At 43.9% G+C, this 7,736-nt stretch overlaps 1 non-coding gene across 1 annotated transcript; it reads right to left on the minus strand.

Annotated features, from left to right (window-relative positions):
- Positions 1 to 6,029: 6,029 nt before the first annotated feature.
- LOC138361892 (5S ribosomal RNA) lies at positions 6,030 to 6,147 on the minus strand. Its single transcript, XR_011227259.1, has one exon. It is a non-coding gene; the product is annotated as a 5S ribosomal RNA (ribosomal RNA).
- Between the last annotated feature and the right edge of the window lie 1,589 nt (positions 6,148 to 7,736).

The following is a 7,736-nucleotide window of genomic DNA, read 5'->3' on the forward strand; positions in this document are numbered from 1 at the left end:
GAACTCACCACTTCACACGGCCCCCTCATCGTCTGCACCGCATATCTACCACCTAGACTGGCCTACCTCCCCTCCATCCCTCTGAACAAGCTGCTCGACAGGAATCTCCCCACTATCATCGCAGGAGACCTGAATGCCCACCATCAGGCCTTATTCAACGCACCTGCCAGGCCAGACCTCAAGGCAGGCAGCTCTTCAATCTAATGCAAAACCGGGACCTCTCCTTCCAAGGCCCCCACTTTAAGACGTTCTTTGCGGGCAACCAGAGGGGCACCCTGACATAGTGCTGACCAACAGAGATTGTGACCTGTTCCACTGCAGAGTAACCCCAGGCAAGAACGTGGGGTCGGACCACATCCCTGTGGTCACATCCCTCCAAGCAGCCCCCTTCAGATATGTGGCACCACCAGGCCCAGACTGGGAACCATACGTGCCCGTGAATATGACACCTTCCTTGCTGACGACCCCATCATTGAGTTCGAGAACCTCCAACCCAAACAATCGACCAAGCAGTAAACACCATCCACAACCGGATCCAGCTTGCAACCGAGGCCACTTGTGAAATATCCACCACAAGGACTTACCACCAATATAAGCCGACCCGAGAAATCAGAGGCAAAATGAATGAGTACCAGCGAGCCTGCCAAAGCCACTACCAAACTGGCCAGCCACCAGCGTTGACCCTACAAACACTCAGAAGGGAAACCATAGACCTTACGCTGACCCACAAGAGCCACATTTGGGGAACCTGGTGAGACAGGCCAACCAGTACAAAAGGGAGCCGGCTACTTTCTGGCGCAAGATCAGACAGCTCCTGGGATCAGTTAACCCCAGCCTCACCCACCTTGTACACACATTCCTTGACGAAGATGAAGAGGAGCAGCAAGAAAAATAGAAGACCCACAGGATCAGGCTGACCTCATGGGCGCAGTCTGGAAAAGACACTCACAGCTTCAAACAGCAGAGCCTTCAACAACACTCACTTTGAACGTGTCAACCAATGGACAACAGAAAATGCCGCCTCCCTTAACAGCACCCCTCTGATTGACCTGACAACCCTAGAAGACGACCACCCTCTAACAAGACCCATAACTATGCTAGAGATGAGAGGAGTCATCAAAAGCACCAGAGATAAGGCCCCTGGACCATCAGGGATCAAAGCGCTGCAGATCAAACTTCTACCAGGCAATCTTATGCAATCCATACTCAACCTATTCAACGCTATGCTGGCATCGGGTCACATTCCTGTAGCATTCAAGTCAGCCAAGATGATATTCATTCCCAAACCCAAGAAAGACCCCCACCAACCTGGCAACTACCGACCAATCTCCCTCTTAGACACGATAGGCAAGTGCTTTGAAAAAATCATGTCAAACCGTCTTAACTACTACATGGAGTACAACAACCTCTTCACAGAAAAGCAGTTTGGCTTTCGAGCACATAGATCAACCCAGCACGCAATTAACATCATCTACGACGCCGTAAGCTCAATTCGAAAGCAAAAACAGGTAGCTTTGATTGCAACGAGGGACGTACACAAGGCCTTCGACAGCTGTGGCACGATGGTCTTGTGTACAAATTAGCAGACTTACCAGCGCAAAACTGGACCCTCCTCAGGCTGATCAGAAATTTCCTTAAGAATAGGCAAGTTACCCCAGCTTCAAGGCAAAAGAGGCCGCAGCCTTCACCCCAACAGCTGGAGTCCCCCAAGGATCATGCTTGAGCCCGGTTCTCTTCAACATCTTTGTAAATGACCTACCCAACCAGAGTATAGGGACACCATTATCGTACAATTTGCGGACGACGTAACACACGTAATAACATCTAACCCTAGCATCCAAGCGGCCAAGCATGCAACTGTAACCCGTAAGGCAAACGTAGAACTAGCAAGGACTGCTAACTGGGAAAGGAAATGGAGGATCACCACTAACCCAGAAAAGATCCAATTAAGCACTGTCGGCTGTATGGCCTTCTCTATTGAAAATGAGGGGGAATAAGAATCAGGGGTGAACCCATAGCCATCTCAAACTCCAACACAGTGCTCGGTTACAACTTCAACAGGCTACTCAACTCCTCCCAGTACGTATCCCAGAAGACAGCGATGGCCCGGGGCTCACTGGAGAGGCTCTTCCGTTTCAACCAAGCCCCATCCCACATCAAGCTCCACTGTACAGAATGATCATAAGGCCTAGCTTGGAATACCCCTACGTTCCCCTGAACCTCACCAACAAATCCAACATGTTGAAGATTCAACGAGTACAAAACAAAGCACTTCGCTTTGCAGAGGGCCTGACTCTGAGGGACAGGGTAAGAACTGACCTGATCCATGAGACGCTCAACATGAGCCAATGAACATTAGGCTCAGCTACCTGGCCAGAAGACAGCTGTACCGTATGAAGAACATGTATGTCCCAGACCCAGAAGATCCCTTCGTAGCAGAAAACACCACCAGCGACTACGAGATCCACGACCACCACACAGAACCAGAAGAATCACTCTCCAACAAAAAGTGATCAGACATATCCATGATGAGGCCTTCCCAAGCCCTCAGATACTAAGCGGTCTGCCAGACGATCCAGATGAGTGGCCCATCCCGGACCCAATCTACACCAAATGAAGAATAAAGAAAAAAGAAAAAAAAAAAAATAAAAAAAAAAATAAAAATAAAAAAAATAAAAAATAAATAAATAAATAAAAAAAAAAAAAAAAAAAAAAAAAAAAAAAAAAAAAAAAAAAAAAAAAAAAATATATAAATAAATAAAACACCTACAAAAAATATAAAACCAAAAAAACCATTTGTCGTGGCGGCAGAAGTGTAACTACCCTGATGTTTCTAAGATTAGCCTCCTTCAGCCAACTCCATCGGCTCTAGTGCTTTAGGACACCAACAAGGTCACAAACACTAGCCCCCCCAGCCAATGTACTGACAACCCAACATAACACATACGCAAACAAACAACACATACAAAAATGTCAACCCATGGTGGACAGGCCACCGAACTTTCAAACCTCCTCTCTCTCTACACCCGCATCCTCTTCCTGAATTTCATCTCCCCATCCCTCTACCTCCCCCATCCTTTCCATTCCCTATGGACATCAATCCAATCCGCATAAAACCCACAACCCACAACAGCAGCAGCAATGTCAGACGCGGCAAGGGAGGCAAAGTGAAGGCAAGTCAAAGTCTCGCTCCAGCAGGGCCGGACTTCAGTTCCCCGTGGGCAGAATTCACCGTCTGCTGCGTAAGGGCAACTACGCCGAACGCGTCGGTGCTGGCGCTCCTGTCTACCTGGCAGCCGTCATGGAATACCTCGCTGCCGAATTCTGGAGCTCGCCGGTAACGCCGCACGTGACAACAAGAAGACCCGTATCATCCCACGTCACTTGCAGTTGGCCATCCGCAACGACGAAGAACTCAACAAACTTCTGTCTGGCGTAACCATTGCACAGGGAGGTGTTCTTCCAAACATTCAGGCAGTTCTTTTGCCAAAGAAGACAGAGAAGAAGTAAGCACTTCTGCCACCCACCACGACAAATACCATAACCAGGCTCCATCCGGAGCCACACACACTTTAATAGAGAGATTCAAGTAGACAATCAACTTTCAAACATTATAATAACATTTATATTGATTTCATTTGGAATGTGTACATAACAAACAAACAAACAAAACAAATTATAGGGGATATTCAGCATCACTTGGAATATTAACCAATCATATAAATCCAATATATATTTTATATTTTACTTTAAGCGAGGAATTCATATTCTATTAATTTTTAATCATACAAATGAACAAAAGCAATTCTTCACTAGACGTAATGAATGAATATCAAGGTTTTAATGTGTTTCATGAATATATATATATATATATATTATATATATATATATATATTTATATATATATATATATATATATATATATATATATATATATTAATACTTGTGAACCAGAATATGTTTGAGCAGCAGCGATCGTGCCTGCCATTGGCCGAAGTGCAACAATTCAAATATTTAAAGGGCCTGCTCGGGTATATAAGAGAGGCTGGGAGACTGGGGCCGGTGGTGGGTGATGGGTGATGAGTGATGGTGTGGTGTGGTATGGTGTTGTTAAGAGTTGATTTACGGCCAGCCAGCCAGCTGCAGCCAAGGCAGGGCAGGGCAGGGCAAGCAAGGCAAGGCAAGCAAGGCAAGGCAAGGCAATAACAGAACAGGACAGGACAGGCCAGGCAAGGCAAGGCAAGGCAAGGCAAGGCAGCAGCGGGCGGGCGGCGGGCGGGCGGGCGGCGGGCGGCGGGCGGGCGGGCGGGCGGGCGCCAGCCAGCCAGCCAGCCAGCCAGCCAGCCAGCCAGGCAGGCAGGCAGGCAGGCAGGCAGGCAGGCAGGCAGGCAGGCAGGCAGCCAGCCCAGCCAGCCAGCCAGCCAGCCAGCCCCAGCCAGCCAGGCCAGCAGCCACCAGCCAGCCAGCCACTCCCACTTTGTATTTATATGCATTCAATTTATTTCAAACATTATATATGTTAAGGGCCTAGTTTTAGTGTTTATTTTAAAAATGACAAACATCGAGTCGTTTTACCAGTCCTTTAGCGTTAACAGTGATGCATTTTAAAACTGAACAGAAATCACCTTTTCTGGATATATCAAATATCGAATCCGCTTAATGTGCCTACAATTCAATCATTCAAAAAATACATAATTTACATCATGCCTTTTCATAGAACAGACAATAAGATTTGAGACAATAAGAACTTTACTTTTATAACTAAAGTTGCACAATTATACCAACTCTATGGTGGCTGGGTGGTAAGGTGTGTGGCTGGTGTTTTGGAAGTCGCGAGTTCAAACGACCCAATGGGAGTACTTTTTTTTTTTGCCATACAATCTTCCTAATACTATTATGTAGGTGTGTGTGTGTGGTGTTTTTTATTCATTCTTTGGTTTTATAGATGACATACATATTGACTCCTTTTACCGGTCCTTAATTAGGCTCTGGGGAAGCAATGGGGTGGTGCATTTAAAACTAAACCAAAATCACCAGTTCTGGACGCGTCAAATATCATATCCGCTTAATGTGTCTACAACCTAATTACTTAAAACTACACTATTTAATTCATTCATATCATGTGCATATTGGTCATTATGCTCATACAACCGACATCAAAATTTATTTTCATTATTAGAATCATACATTTCATCAAGTAATACAGATACAAAGAGATTTTCTTTCTGAGAAGACCGTTAGTATTGGCTGGCTGGCAGGCAGGCAGGCATTTGAGGTTATTATTTCGCCTGTTGATTGGGGGGAGGGTTGAGTGTTAGGGGGTTTTCGGTTAGGTGTGGTGGTGGTGATTGGTGGTGATTGGTGGTGATTGTGGTGTGATTGGTGGTGGTAGTGGTGGTGGTGTGAGTAGTGGTATGGTGTGGTGGTGGTGGTGGTGGTGGTAGTAGGTGGGAGGGGGGGGGGGGAAGGGGACTGATGGTCTGTGGATTCCTTCTCCGTACCCCTTACATATAAGCAAAAACATGCCTTCCTGTGGGTATAGAAACATTAACACAAATTATATAGTAACTGATATTGTAGCCTTTTTAAACAGAAAAGATTTGTACATACAAATACTTTTAAATTATCATTTATTTGTGGAAATGGCATTTACGTCATTAAATTGATACCTCAGCATCAAGCTTGTGTCCTGCAGCTGTGGTCCAGTGGTAAAGTGTATATAAGTGATGCGTATTCTTGGAGTTGCGAGTTCAAACCCGGATTAAGCTATATATATATATATATATATATATATATATATATATATATATATATATATATATATATTATATATATAACAACATGTTTGTTTTGGTTGTTTGTTTTGTATAAAGCCTCACACACTATATTAAGCGAGTTTGTTTTAAACATGACATACATATTAATTCATTTTACCAGGCCTTATTCCACACAACTCCGTGAATTTCCCGTGGAGCCAGCCATTCAAACAAAAACAAACGAAACAAAACAAAACAAAACAAAAACATTATTGCCAACAGCATTTGGTGTTCCCAGGCGGTCACCCATCCAAGTACTAACCAAACCAACGTTGCTTAACTTCGCTGATCGGACGAGAAGCGGTGTTCTCAACGTGGTATGGCCGTTGGCATGAGACTGCCTACACATTGTGGCTAATAACCAACTCTTTTTAGTCATCACGGCAGGATACGGACCTTCTTGTGGTGTCTTAATGGTAATTGTATCCTAACATATTTTGTCTCCTTGGCATGGATATTTAACATCGTTTATTCAGTCTTGGGTTTATGTTCTTTCGCCATTTACAGACATTTTACATCTACCTACTTCCTCAGCCTGCCCTGCCAATTTCTAATGAATTTGTGGATTTTCTTTTGTAATACATACATGTGTGTGCTCATCTGCTCTTCAGTTTTTATGATATTTGTCTCATCTGTCCTGCTTTATGATACTTTTACAAAGAACATGAACAAATGCTTCTATTTTAGAGAAGATATGGGATCCAGGTTTCGGAGCCGTAAAACCAACCGTTGTGATTGGTGGACGAGTTGCCAGGTTGCAGCTCTGTTACCGTGCCGCACATAAATAGGTTCGGCTCAAGCGGCGGCAGCATCATTCCCCCGTGACTGTCTGAGCGTCTCTCATCACCTTGGTTATCTCTCATCATCATGGTAGAAGCAAAGCCTACCAAGAAGGCTGCGGCTGCTGCTGTGGTGGCCACCACCAGGAAACCTCGCGTCCAGGTTGCTCACCCGAAAACTAGTCAAATGGTTCTAGCCGCGTCGCAGCACTCAAAGACCGTAAGGGCTCGTCTCTACAAGCAATCAAGAAGTACGTTGTTGCCAACAACAAAGTCGAGGCTGCCAAGATCGCCATTTACATCCGAAGATTTCTCAAGAAAGCAGTGGCTGACGGCATTCTTGTTCAGACCAAGGGAAGTGGAGCTAGTGGATCATTCAAGCTGGCCGTAGCAGAGAAGAGGGCCGTTCTAACTCCCAAGAAAGCCACCACAACCAAGAAACCATCTACAGCAGCAAAGAAGGCGTGGTAACTCCCAAGAAAGCCGCCACAAGCAACAACCACCTACAGCCTTGAAAAAGAAGCAGCAGCAGCAGCTTGTTGTTGGGAACAAAAGCCCAAAATAAAGAGAGCTTCAAAATCTCCCAAACCACCCAAGGCAAAGAAAGCTGTCAAGAAAACAACAAAGGCAAAATAAACGTGACATGCAAGCAGCATGAATACACATGACAATAAACATCAGGCCTCCCCCCTCAGTGGAGGGGCCTCATTGATTCCAAAAGAGGTTTAGTTTTGTAGACAAATAAATCATTACTTTTGGGGTAGATTTACTCTGTATATTATATATATATATATATATAATATATATTATATATATATATAATATATATATATATATATATATATATATATATATATATATATTTATATATACACATGGGTGAGGTGATATGGTACCAAAGTTTTGGGTAAGTGATGACATTTACACAAGATAAAACACGAACCAATGGAATAAAAACATAAGAATGGAAGTAACTGCAGAAGGCCTATTGCCCATAACACAAGCACTTCCTCTTGATGCTTCTATATTGGTTCGGAGTCTTGAAGCTATAATATATATATTATATATATATATATATATATATATATATATATATATATATCTATATATATATATATATATTATATATATATATATATAT

Source organism: Procambarus clarkii, unplaced genomic scaffold, assembly GCF_040958095.1.
Source record: "Procambarus clarkii isolate CNS0578487 unplaced genomic scaffold, FALCON_Pclarkii_2.0 HiC_scaffold_980, whole genome shotgun sequence".
Taxonomy (NCBI): Eukaryota; Metazoa; Arthropoda; class Malacostraca; order Decapoda; family Cambaridae; genus Procambarus; species Procambarus clarkii.